The following is a 14,635-nucleotide window of genomic DNA, read 5'->3' as shown; positions in this document are numbered from 1 at the left end:
AAGTATTCGTACTCATCCGAAACCGTATTCAGAAGTGTTGCTTGCTGGCCGCTTGGGGCGCTGCTACAGCTGGGGTAACAAAAACGAGACAGTGTATCGTGACTGTCACGTTAGACTGTGCTTCTACCTAAATATGTCACTGTAACGATCAGAAACAGTTCACGTGTAGCTCAAAGAGCAAATTCATTAGCCCAGGCCTGCTGGTGTGGCCCAGCGGTTCTAGGCGCTTCAGTCTGGATCCGCGCGACCGCTACGGTCGCAGGTTAGAATCCTGCCTCGGGCATGGATGTGTGTGATGTCCTTAGGTTAGTTAGGTTTCAGTAGTTCTAAGTTGTAGGGGACTGATGACTTCAGACGTTAAGTCCCATAGTGCTCAGAGCCATTTGAACTATTTCAGTAGCCCGAAAATGCTGGCTTGCAACTGAAATAAGAACGTTATACACAAAAGATGCGAAGTGAATCGCACATTGTATGAAGCGCACTTACATGACACTACAAATAACACCACTTTTTTCTGCTTTAATCTACACCGGCCGATATCTCTTGAGCGGCACAATTCTGCAAAAAATGTCTCTTGTAAAAGTTGTAAGGTTTGAAGGGGGTCATGGAGTGATTTCATCGAAATAACACTGAACCCCGTTTTCAAGGTCAAGCTAAGGTAAAGTTCATTTTTGCAAATGGCAACCCCTATTTTTTATTCCATATTCGTATTCTACATGAAAAAGAAGCATTGTTTGTAGAGAACATTTTTTTCGAAAAACCAATGGTTTGTCGCCAGGAGGCACTTCATTGTAACTTTCCCAGGTTACCAGTATCTCGAGAACGAAGCGAGATCGGGAAAAATTTTCAATGAAAATCTTGTATGATTTCTAAATTCTGTCCACTGGTGAAATTTTAGTGAACGTGAAATGGCCTTGAAATTCTTCAGTAGGGATTAACCTGAAAGCAAATACCGTCGGCATTAGCGGAACCCAATGTGCACCACGTGTAGGTTGCCCAGCGGATTTCGCACATCGTTAGCTCTGAAAAGAGCTGAGTAACATGGTTCTCACTTGAAATTTATAATTTCAGATGCTCGATCAACTTCCCATTTTGCCTAATGCACATTTGCACTCTGTGTCTGAAACTCGTCTCGACATTTTTCAGTGTCTGATGGGTGATTGCCTGGAAAGCCGCCACAATCCTTTCTCTCATATCTTCTGGCATCGTCGGATTAGTGGAGTCCACCTTCTGCTTCACAGCTCCCCGTAAGAAGAAGTCCACTGGTGTTAAGTCTGGCGATCTTGGCGGGAATTCATGAATTGCACTGCCGATACCAATCCATCGATTCGGGCAAGTTGCATTAAGGTACCTTCTGACAGTTAAGGCCTGATGTGCAGGGGCGTTGTCATGTTGAAAGCAAATATGTGCTCATATGTCTAGGGGGATATTTTCTAGTGAAGGAAGCACCAGATTCTGGATAATATGAAGATAGCGCAAGCCGTTCAACGTTTCGCCATGAAGAACAGAACCTACCACGTAGCCTCCAATTATGCCCGCCCAGACACTGACGACCACTGCCTCTGTATTTGGTGATCTCTTTGAGAGCGAGGATTTGCTTCCGCCCAGTAGTGTGCGTTATGGAGACTGACTCCTCTCATGTTGGAGAAATTTGCCTCGTCTGTAAAGAGAGTGCGTGCGAAGAAAAAGGGACAACGATGTATTTGCGTATCGGCCCATCGACAAAATGCTAGGCATCTCTCCGGATCCCCAGGCTTGGGTGATATGTAAGCGATATGAGTGGAATTTAAAGATGCCGTTGATCGAGGCACGCCATACATTCGCTCAATCTGGCGAGTCGAAAGGTCTGGAGCTTCAGCAACGATAGCACGAACTCCCAGTGCAATCGCCTCTCTCAGGCCCGTCTTTCGTCTCTGCCTTTTCGAGGTCCCTCTTAGCTCGTCTTACCAGAGACCTAATTGTAACCTTCGTGGGATGACGGGCATCGGGATTCCTTTCTGAATAGAATCCTTGTTGCACGGCTGCATAATTATCGTGACGCTCGCCAACAATTTTTTATCATTCTCACTATTTCTAACGGCATGTAAGCAGTCATTTCGAATAGATTAGAGTCGAAAAATAAATTTTACTGATCACTTTTACTATTATTGGTTTTCTTAGGTTTTTCCTTCAACGATACATCAGACAAAAGTGTTGCAGGACAAATGACTTATTACAGTGTACGCGACCTGTTTGTTTACACGTTTTCGCCGTTGTTTACGTCACAACATGAAGCCAAAACATACAGTTTCAAGAGCCCTCGTTCAGAAAATTACTTAGGTGTCTAACTAATGTGGGTCTTTCAAGTGGTCACCTTTACATATCTCGATATTGACGTAAGTAATAAAATAATGAAATACCACATGATTATTCGTCCTTTTCAAATATGGAGATAAGGTTCAAATAAAAGATGGGCCTGAGAAAGTCGATTGTAAGACGAGGTGACTCAGATAAATTTTTCTCTTATGAGCTCCAAACATTTGTGTTGAGAAGAATTTTGCTTGTATGGATTTGGAAAAATTTAACTTCGCAGGAACTCATAAGAGTCTCACGAGACGAGATTGTTCTGAGTCCCACGAGGCGAAATTCATAAGAGTTCGACGAGGTGGAATTTTTCTAAATCCCTTAACACACACTTTTGTCAGTCTATAAGAGGAAAATTTATCAGTGTCACACCAGTCAAGAATCATTCTAAGTGAGCACAGCCGAGAAATTTTCAGTCTCAAAAGGTAAAATTTCTCTGAACCCTCAGTCATGATTTTAAATTCCCCGACAATGACACTTATTAGTTAGCCTCAAAGCTCCACCCTTCACTTCCCTGATTGTACCGGCACAAGCCCAATGCTAGTTTCTGATTTGGCACCCTCAAAGTGGTGCACATTGGGTTCCGCTAACGCCAACGGTATTTGCTTTCAGGTTAATCCCTACTGAAGAATTTCAAGGCCATTTCAAGTTCACGAAAATTCCATCAGTGGACAGAGTTCAGAAACCATGCAAGACTTTCATTGAAAATTTTTCCCGATCTCGCTTCGTTCTCGAGATACTGAAACCTGGGAAAGTTACAATGAAGTGCCCCATGGCGACAAACCATAGTTTCTCGAAAAATATGTTTCACGTAGTATACGAATACTGAATAATAAACAGGGGTTCCCATTTGCGAAAATGAACTTTACCTTAGCTTGACCTTGAAAACAGTGTTCAAGGCCATTTTGAGGTAACCATTCTTCAAGGTCATTTCGAGGTAACCATTCCATGACTCCTTCAAACCTAACAACTTTTGCTAGAGACTTTTTTCCCAGAATTGTGCCACTCCAGAGATATTGGCCAGTATAAATTAAAATGGGGCACCCTGTATACTGCAGAAGTTTGAGGAACACACCCATAATGCCATACAACAGCTAAAGCAAAGACAGAATAAGAAACTTAAGGACACTTATGGACAAAGAAATACAGTCAAACACCCTAAACAGACAGAGATGCACCAGTCAATTCTACCCATGTCTCATAAACTTCACAGGCACTAAACTTTAACATGAAGAGACACAGCTACTACAGAAAGGTTTAAAACACAATGTAAACACAAAACTAAATGCACAGTTCATAGAAAATCTTATTATAGAGTCTGAGAACATACTGTCTCAAGAACAGAGGAAAGACATAAGCACAATGTAACATAAGCCTAACAAGAGAATTAATAGGCAAAGGAATTAAATCATCATAGATACAAGACATGGACACAATGAAACAAGGGTGATACCCACAGAAACTAAAACTCTGAACACTCTTAGAGAAGAGCTACACAGAGACAACATAATCATAACAAAGGCAGGCAAAGGGACTGCAGCCGTCCTTATGGATGAACAAGAATAAAATAACAAGACACAAGAATTAATTTCACAAAATAAAATCACAAAACTAAAGTCAGACGCAACAAGCATGTTCTACCAAAAAAAATGTAAAACGTTCTAAATACAACTGAAGACACACTAGATGACAGATAAAAAGCTCATGACACATGAAACCTAATGCCCCAAAACTCTGGAGCCAACCGAAACTTGATAAAGAATATACCCCTGTGAGGCCTGTTGTGAACTACAGAAAAGCACCCACATATGCCCTCAACAGGCGTATACCAAACATACACAACAGTATAAAATACAAAATGACATGAAAAACACAGAATAACTAATAAATCACATAAAAGACTTATACATCCCAGACACAGGTATGTTCATCTGACTTGATGTATGAAACATGTACTACACAATCCCATCCAAAGAAACAATCAAGATAATAGAAAAAGACCTAAATACTTACAGTCAGTTAGCGCTAGAACACATAAGTTTGAAAACATCGTCTTTAAAAGTTAGAAAATATTATCTAAAAACTTGCATAATACAGTAAACTAAACCTTGTGGAATTCATTCATGGAATGTGACTTAGTAAAGAAATGTTGAAGCAAGTGGAACTTGCAGTGGCTAGAAAACTGATGAAAATTAGAGCAGAAGCACAGTAAAACATCCACGAAGCACAACTGCACAAAAAGAAGACTCAGTCCTGGCATCGCTTATAGAGTTAGTTGACCATACTGCTGCGAAGAGCGCAGCACCAAAGATGGTAATAACACTGCCAAGTAAGTGGATTATGGATAAAAATTAACAACAAAATTCGAAAAACGCTGAGAAAGCAAAGTCTGTTGCACTCTCGGTTCAAAAGAGAAAGCGTAAATGACGATTGGCAAAATTTAATTAAAATTCGTGTGTCTGTAAAAAGAGTGATGTGTGGCGCTTAGAACAATTACCATCATAGCATAGCAACAGATATTGTATTCTTGTCTGACACAAAATCGTTGAGTGGGTCTGAGGTTTCTCGCCAGTCACCCATCGACCAGTCTGGTATGGCAGTAGAAGGTATCAAAAGTACAACCGAAGTTTAAAATTTCAAATTTAATAAATTATACATGCAGGTGAATCATACACACATACCATCGTTTGACCAGCACACAGACTCCTGTGTGAAGGACATAGTAATACGCATCACTGGTGCAAAGAAACAACTAAAAGATTTGAAAGCAAATAAGTCGCCAGGTCCTGATTGGTGTCGCAATTCACTATTACAAACAGTACTCTACAGTACTGGGCCCTTACTTAGCTCACGTTTATCGTGAATCTCTTGTCCAGCACAAAGTCCCAAGCGAGTACAAAAAAGTGCATGTAACTCCTGTATATAAGAAGGATATATGAACAGACCTGCAAAATTACAGACCAATATCTTTAACATTGGTTTGCTGCAGAATCCTTGAACATATTCTCAGTTCCAATACAATAAATTTCCTTGAGGAGGAGAAGCTTCTGTCCACAAATCAGCACAGTTTTAGAAAGCATCGCTCATGCAAAACTCATTGGGAAACTTATTTACAGTTTCAAGGGGACAGTTGATACAGTCTGGGGCATGCTGATACAGTTTGGAGGCAACCTGATACAGTTTTGGGGTTATTTGATACTTCTTGTGGGACAATTTGTTATAATCTTGGGGCAATTTGATACAATTTTGCTACAGCATGGAATACAATTTTGGTAACCAGCTTCAAATTTTTAAATGGTGACTCATTTTGTTTTTTCAAATTGTGATCAGTTCTATTTTTTCTTAAATTGTGGCTGGTTCTGTTTCATTAAATGGTGATCCATTCCTTTTTTTAATGGTGACTTGTTCAGTTTTTTAAACAATGATACATTCAATTTCTTTAAATGGTGACCCATTCCCTTTCTATAACTGGTGACCTGTTCCATGTTTTAAATGCTGACTCATTCAGAGAGGCTGTATGTTACGAAAATATATTTGAATTTCATGGAAATAATACAACTGGTGGCCATTTCTATTCATTATTTTGGTATTATACTAATTAAATACAGAGGTATGTATTTGCAAGCAAATATCTTTGACTTTCCTGGAAATAATATGTATCTTTTTCCACAGTACCTATTCAAGTGAAGGTTACATATTTTTTCTGCACATCTTTATATTTGGTGCCATTTCATGCATCATTTTAATACTGCAGTGATTAAATAGATTTATGTTGCATATGCAAAGATCTTTGAGTTTCATAGAAATAATGCAGATCTTGATTTTGGTGTCTATTCAAGTCAAGGTCCACAATTTTTTATTTCGTACCTTCAAACTTGGCACCATGTTTTGCAGCTGATTGCCTCACTTTAATACTACACCCTGATAATCTGGAGACAATGAGGAGGAGGAGAAGGAGGAGGGGAAGGGAGAGGGGCTAAAAACCACAGCTGGGCTAATTCCATCATCTTTAATTTTTCCCATTAGCACAATGGGGTCAGTTCCATCGTCTTAGATTTTGATTGATGCTTTCATTTTAGTGACACTAAAGTGCCAGGCTATGATTGGCTGATGAATGGGGAAGTTTCAAATTTCCTGCTAGCACAACTAGTTTAGCTCAGCCACCTTGGATTTTGATTAACTGTCTCAATTCTGTTGCTCATAAAGGCTGTGATTGGTTGGAGAAGGGAGGGTAGGTGGATGCAGAAAGGGGCATGGCTCGGTAGTGTCATTGATAACTTGTAACATCATGGGTGTTCACATGATACCTTCATGAGCATCAGCAGACATTTGAAGGTTAGGGTGTACTGGAATGCCTATAATATGCTACTTATCATGTATACACTGAAACGAAAAGTGCAGCACTAAACACAGACAAAACGGGAAAGGGGGGAAAGATAAAATTCTGGGTGACAATCATGGATGTGGTATCAGGAGAAACTCAATGCAATAGGCATTTAGCTTTATTACACCAGTCTCATGACAGCTTGTGGCAGTTCCACCTGCTTCATTTATCTTGTTGTTTGTTGATTGTTGTCCTTGGTGTCGACATACTGTGTTGCCACACTGGATGAAAAATGGGGTTTGTTGAATCCAATACTGACTACTTTAAATGATGTAGCCGATAGATGCACAGTTATGTTTTATATTATTTTAATTTTCACTTTGCACAACCCCCTAATATTACACAGTTAAATGGCCAGTGCACCATTTTTAAACTTTCCATAAGCCTCATTAATAGTTTGCATGCGAAACTCCATAGACTGCTACAATAGTTTCTTGTTGAACATCTATGATCAGTAAAACCTAACCTCAAAGATCACAGTTCTTGAAGAATAATCAGATTCATATGGAGACAGACACTGTCACTGGCTTTTACCCAAGGCCTAATTGTTTAACATTTATACCATAATTAATCTGAAGCATTGTTGTTGTTCTAACCAGCACAAGTTACTCGTCTGAAACCCAGCCATGGACTGACTGTCTCATGTCCAAAAATTGGGCCCTTATATGCCATCACAATAATAGGTGCTGAAACTAAAGATTGTTTAAAGTTAAATTTACAGAAATTACATTTAAAACATAACTCGTTTGATTACCTGAATACATAGAAAAATTGGTTCTTTTTAACAGTTTCCTCTACTGCAAGGAACTTGTGATTTTGTAGATTTATTGAGAGGTGGTGTTAAAATAAAGGTAGGTGAAAAGAGAGAGGAAGTGATGTTTGTAGGCTGTGTAATCCCAAAAAGTAAACGGAATGCGTGTAAAAATATCAAAGAACAAAATTAATGATTACCATGATGAAAGTGGCAATGGAATAATGAAAGTTGAGACAGCACAATTGTAGCTTTAGAAACAAATCAAATTGCATTATGTATGATGAGAAATATGTATCTTTTGATACAGTAGAGGAGAACATGAAATATGTGGATTAAGGTTAAATTTCATAGCATCCCAGCAAAGCAATGATGACATAATCAATATCAATTGTAAGGTGCAGGATATGACGGAAAGAAATCACTAAAGAGGTTGTTGAGGAAAATGTTAAAGTATTTTCTGATAGATGTGGTCTGAGGAAGGACTATGTTCACTAGTTTGGAGGTGAGAGAATGTAGCCGTCCCAAACTGCAGTTACGTGTAATACCAATAGTAAGACAGAAGGCCATAGATAAAGACATTAGACACATGCTGAAATGGAATGTTTTTTAGAGAGCCCAGAGGCAATATTCTAGCCCCATTGTTGTGGTAATTGAAATGGTGGATATTACAAAATTTCTCATCGTCTCTGGAAACAAAGTTTTTCGGCACATGCCTTCAAGATACACACACACATAAAATAAATGGAACACTAAATAAAATATGTTATAGAGTACAATTACTCTATGTTAAAGCAAGTTTTAGCACTGTCCAAATTGCCTCTTTGTCCAGTTCCATAGCATTGTGTGGTACGGAATTGTATTTTAGGGTTGTACACCACCTAGTTCACTCATTTTCCTAACCCATAAAAGAACTGTAAGAGCAATGCAACAGGCACGTCAAACAGATTCTTGCAAAACCCGCATTCAAAACTCATCAGTCCTCCCACTTTCCTGTATGTACATACTAGAAATCTTTAAGTGTGCTAGAAAGAATTTAAAGAAATAAATGAAAATTTTAATAGCCATGAGCATGATACAAGACATAAGGAAAAGCTTCATGTCCATTCAGTAAGGACATCAGCCTACAAAACTTCTACAATGAACAGGTTATAAAAATTTACAATAGGCTTTCACATAAAGTAAAAATCATGTCATCATTCACTCTCTTTTGTGAAACCCTATGGGCATTCCTGTTAGATCGTTGCTTCAATTCAGTAACAAATTTTTTTTAAATATTTGAGGTACAAGAGACTTGAAACAAGACAGTGCAGCTACTGCAACTAGTGCAAGCTTGTTTGTGGATAAAAATAAAATTTATGTATCTGCTGAAGTAATACCGTGTTTTTGCTGTGATGTGTTACTTTTTTGTTTCGAGTTTGTTTTGTGTCCCACAACCTGGAAAGGTTTTTTGATGAATAAATAAATTAAAAAACACTGGATGCTAAGGCAATAAATAAAATAATCATTCCACAAATGGATAGAACAGAGCTGTTAGAGGAATATATTTGTGTCAGCCTTTATAAGTATGTTGGATGGTGTGTTAGGAGAGGACTTATTACCAAGAATGAAGTGTTATGTAGATGACTGATATCAGTTAGTAATTGGAAGGAGCATAACAAAATTTTGGATATATCAGTATCAGGGGCATTCCCTGAGAATGGCATCAAAGTTAGTGGTATATATCTGAATTTGGACAAAAAGAAATAAAGTTTTTGGATATGTTATTATAGTAGATGGCATTTGACAAAATCCAGAAAAGAATACAGGATTAGTGATATAAAAAAAATTATGGAATAAATGAAGGACCACACAAAATAATGCGCATAACTCTTACTAATGCAGTGGAACTGGCAGCATCTGTAAAAAATGTGATGAACTCTAGGGTGTTGTAGATATAAAATATTACTGCGCATGAAAAATTACAGGCATCATTATTACACTGAAAAATGATACATTTTATTAATAAAGACTGAAAGGGAACTGACTTTGTTACTTTAGCCATTATGTATTTTAAAAGGTATGTCAGTACTCTGTTAATGTTATGTGATAATAAGTACAAATGTTGTAATATTTTGTACATAGCATAGAGGACAGATAAAAAGGCTCACACAGTGCAATAGAGTGAATAGTGGCATCTCTGGAATGTAGAGTTGGTGAATCATATTGTCTGGGTCGCCGACACCTGGCAGTCATACCAGTCAAGGACATATTAGCGGCAGCCAAAACACAAATTATGATCTGGATATTGAGAGGATTCAGATCAACGTAAGAGTTCACAATTTATCAACAGATACAATTTTAATTTACTGTGTGTAATTATTAAATATTAATCTAACTAACTTTATTGTGATTTTGGTTTCCAGGAAATTAATCTTTTGTGTGTGTCTAGTGTCTATTTTTAATATATGCTGCATGCGTTATAGTATTTGAGATAAATGGAAATGAGGTGCTACAAAGACTTGAACGCCATGAGCAGCCAATGGACCGACAGCAATTAAGACAACCAACAAGCCACATGGTGTGGCTGTGTCATGAGTAAATACACTAAGATGTACAAAATTATGTTTATAATATATGCATATGATTCTTAAAATATATATTGATTATAATTGTAGAATAAAATAAAAAATAGCCAGATTACTTAATTTATCCATCAGACTTCAGAAAAAAAACATTTAACACAGTTCTAAAGATAGCAAGAGTCAACAAGTGCGAGAACACCAAAGAAACTGGTATAGGCATGCATATTCAAATACAGAGATAAGTAAACATGAAGAATATGGTGCTGAAGTCGGCAAAACCTATATAAGACAAAAAGTGTCTGACACACTTACTAAATCAGTTATTGCTGCTACAATGGCAGTTTATCAAGATTTAAGTGAGTTTGAATGAGGTATTGTAGCCATCACATGAGCAATGGGACACAGCAGCTCTGAGGTAGCGATGAAGTGGGGATTTTCCCATAGTACCATTTCCCAAGTGTACTGTGAATATCAGGAATCCGGTCAAACATGAGATCTCTGCTATCACTGCAGCCATAAAAAAATTCTGCAAGAACAGGAGCAACGATGACTGAAGCGAATTGTCTAGTGTGACAGTAGTGCAACCCTTCCGCAAATTGCTGAAGATTTCAATGCTGGGCATCAACAAGTAGCATAGTGTGAACCATTCAATGAAACATCATCAATACGAGCTTTTGGAACCAAAGGCCCAATGGTGTACCTTTGATAACTGCATGACATAAAGCTTTACACCTCACCTGGGCCCATCAACACTGACATTGGACTCTTCGTGACTGGAAACATGTTGCCTGATTGGAGAAGTCTTGTTGCAAATTTTATCGAGCCAATGGACGTGCACAAGTATGGAGACAACCTCATCAATACATGGAACCTGGATGTCAGCAGTGGACTTTTCAAACTGGCGGAGGCTCTAGTGGTGTGAGGCGTGTGCAGTTGGTACGATATGAGACACCTGTTATGTCTAGATACGACTCTGACAGGTAACATATATGTAAACATCCTGTCTGATCCCCTGCGTCCATTGTGCATTCTCACGGATTTGGGCAATTCCAACAGGACAATGCGACATCCCAAACTTCCAGAACTACTACAGAGTGGCTCCAGGAATACTCTTCTGGTCACCAAACTCCTCAGAAATGAACATTATTGAGCATATTAGGAATTCCTTGCAACATTCTGTTGCGCAGAGATCTCCACCCCATCGTAATCTTACAGATTTATGAACAACCCTGCAGGATTCATGGTGTCACTTACCTCCAGCACTATGTCAGACATCAGTCGAGTCCATGCCATGTCATGTCATGGCACTTCTGCATGCTGAAGGGGACCCTATACGATATTAGACATGAGTATCAGTTTCTTTGGCTCTTCAGTGTAATATGCTCTTCCAGATACGTTGAGGAAGCTTGTAGCAGGTTTTCTCGCATTCCATTTGAAATTTTCAATACTTCCTGTGCAGTGGTTAGCAAATGAAACAAAACTAAAGCAGGCAAGAAAGGCCAAATATCTTTACAAAAATGGTTCACACCACATTTAAAGAAGCTAAGATTATTGCTTTTGATCTGTCATAATAAAATAAAAGGTGGTAGTACTAATAAAACGGCATATAGCCTCTAGAGACCCTACAGATCACAAAGCAGGTTAGCCAAATGCAGAGAAAACGATAACTTCATTGAAAACTCCAATAAGAAATGTCAGGCTGCATTAGGTACAGGTAGACATTGTGCAAAAGTTAAAAACGATGTTATTGTCACTCCAGAGGAATTTATGCTCTTTTTTCTCAATTCTGCCAACCTAACTCGTCATTCTCTCATAAAAAAGGTTTGAAGGGTGCACCAAAAGCTAATTCACAATCTGCTCATATAAATCAGTTTGCTGATACAAGGCCAGCTTTTAATTGAAGGAAAGTGGAAGTATGTGCTGTAATTAAATCAGAACCGTAATTACGTGGTTCCCAAAAGATAACGATCTTAATATCACTTCCTCTCTGCAACTTATGAACTGGATGTTAATTAGCGTTATTTTTTTCAGAATGTCTAAAAATACAGTAGTAATTCCATCACACAAAAGGGTAATAAATCCTGCACTAGTAATTATTATCCAATTTCTCTGGTATATTTTTTCTCGAAAACAATTGAATATTGTATGCAAAATCAAGTTTATATGCATATGTCAGAAATCAGTTAAGTCTCAGTTTGGTCTTAGGTCCCAGTGATCAAGCTGTTCAAATTTTGTTTCTATTGTGCAGTCCTCTGTTGAATCCAAATTAACTGCTGAAGCCACACTAATGGACCTCAACAAGTCTGTAAACCACAGAATATTACAGGAGAAACAATGGTGTTGCAGCATTAGGGACACAGAGCTCTGCATCATTAAATCTTATTTCAGTAGCAGCAAACAAATTGTAAGCTACAGTGCTCAAAACTCAGTTTCTGAATGTTACTAGAGGCGTTCCCCACAGGTCAATGCTTGGGCCACTACTGTTTATAATATTTATCAATTACCTGCCAGCAATACGTCATGCAGATCTGTACTTTATGCAGATGATTCAGTTTTCATCAATTCTGGGAAGGACATAAATAAACTGAAAGAGCAAAGTAAAGATTTCCTTGAATTTTCCAGTATGCGATTTGAAACTAATGAGCAAGCTATTAACAATGAGAAGACACTAATATTTGTTTAGCTTATCCAATGTTGATGATAGTCCACTCCTATCAAACTCCTTGGCATATACCTAGATACAAAATTACCTTGGGAGAATCACAGACACTATATACATCACAAGCATTCGCAAGTTATCTATCTACTGAAAAAAATATGCACATCTGTTTCTGAGAAACTTCTATTTAACTCCTCTTATACCTTCTATCATTGCCATCTACGCTATGGTATTCTACTATGGGGTAATTAGCCAGGGGCAAGCTAAATTTTTATTTGGCAGAAAGAAGCCATTAGGAGCAATGCTGGGATCACCAAAAATAACATCACATAGGCATTATTTCAAAGAATCACAGTTACTGACAGCTGAATCCCTTTCAACAAATGGCTGCTTTTTGTACATAAAAGAAAACCTCAACAGTTACAACTTTATGCATTCAGTTCACAATAATAATACCTGTCAAGCATTAAAGGTAGAAATACCTACTTTTTGCGTGGCCATCCTCCGCAGTAAGTGTAGAAATATTTGTTTCATGAATAAAAAGCGCTTTTTCTTGCTGCACTGTAGTACTGTATTTTATTACTCCCAGATGCGTTTCGCCTTTTTTACTTTGAGGCATTTTCAGTGGGGTCTCGAATGATACAGTTTTGATATGTGTTATTTGTAGATTATAAAACAATTCACATCTTATTATTTACGTAAACAAGTGCTTACTTACAGTCCTTCACGCTTTTTGTTGGCAGCTGCGTTTCCTCTCATCTGGTCACATGTTGGAGGTCGCACTAGAAATTGACTTAAGAAACATAAGCACGTTTTCACGTTTCGAACTTTTTTTCTTCACAATTTTAATATTGTTTGTCCTCATTGGTGTAGTGCACAATTAGTCTTCTGTCACTAATTGCTAATATTTGATCACAAACTGTGAGTTAAAGACGTAACTACTGTCAGTTCACTCTATGTCTCATCCTGTTTGGTTTGCTTATGCAAGTTGCCAACCGACTGAAGTGTATGCTAGAAACTAAGTCCCGTTTCACACTGGGACACTGGTGACGGTCGCCTGTCATGGTCACCAGTGACTGTGGTGAACACTCTTGGATCACTGGTGTCTGACACTACAGGTATTGCCAACAAATAAGTTAGTGAAATGGACTCATACAGGGGTAACAATTAAATTTCGCTAGCCTTTTATGGTTCGAAAATTAAGGTATTAAATTTGGAAAAAGAACATACAACTTACCAATTTTGTTTTTCTTATCCATGCTCTTCTCACTGAAATCAGGCACAAACTTCATTATAATTTCTTGCCATGCACTCATTTTCATCAGTTTGTTGCTATACTGATCACTTTTGACATCCCAAAAAGCAGGATGGCTTTCTACTTCACTTACAAAATCTTCCATGTTAATCAAATTTAAACTCATGAGTATAGTGTGTACAGTATAATGTGCAACGAATATTTCACATCTCTGTCTCAGAAATGACTACCCATCAGTTGGCAAATCTGCAGTGCTGTATCTGTGATCAGTGTTCCAAACTAATGCATGCATGGCGATGACTGCTGTGAACAGAGTGACCTTGTCCATCACATGTGGCGAGGGTGCGTCACTGCTGGATCACAGTGGCTTGGTGAGGCAGTGTAGTGTTCCGGTATGAACACTCCAGTTCAGACGAATGTATCTCAGTTGGTGACTGTCGCTGGTGACTGTCACCAGTGTCATAATGTGAAACAGGCCTAACGTCTATTCATTTCTGTTATATTTGTAGCTGTGTGTGTGTGTGTGTGTGTGTGTGTGCGTGTGCTGTAGAATGGTGAATATGAATGTAATAGCTGTCAGAGAGTGGTTGGATATTTTAGTGTTCAGATGATTTGAGTTTTGGTTTAAATTTTTGTGGAAGGGTTCATGGACAAGTGAGAGGAAAAATTACATACTGAC

This window comes from Schistocerca serialis, chromosome 3 (assembly GCF_023864345.2).
Source record: "Schistocerca serialis cubense isolate TAMUIC-IGC-003099 chromosome 3, iqSchSeri2.2, whole genome shotgun sequence".
Lineage (NCBI taxonomy): Eukaryota > Metazoa > Arthropoda > Insecta > Orthoptera > Acrididae > Schistocerca > Schistocerca serialis.
Note: the sequence above shows the minus strand (reverse complement) of the source record.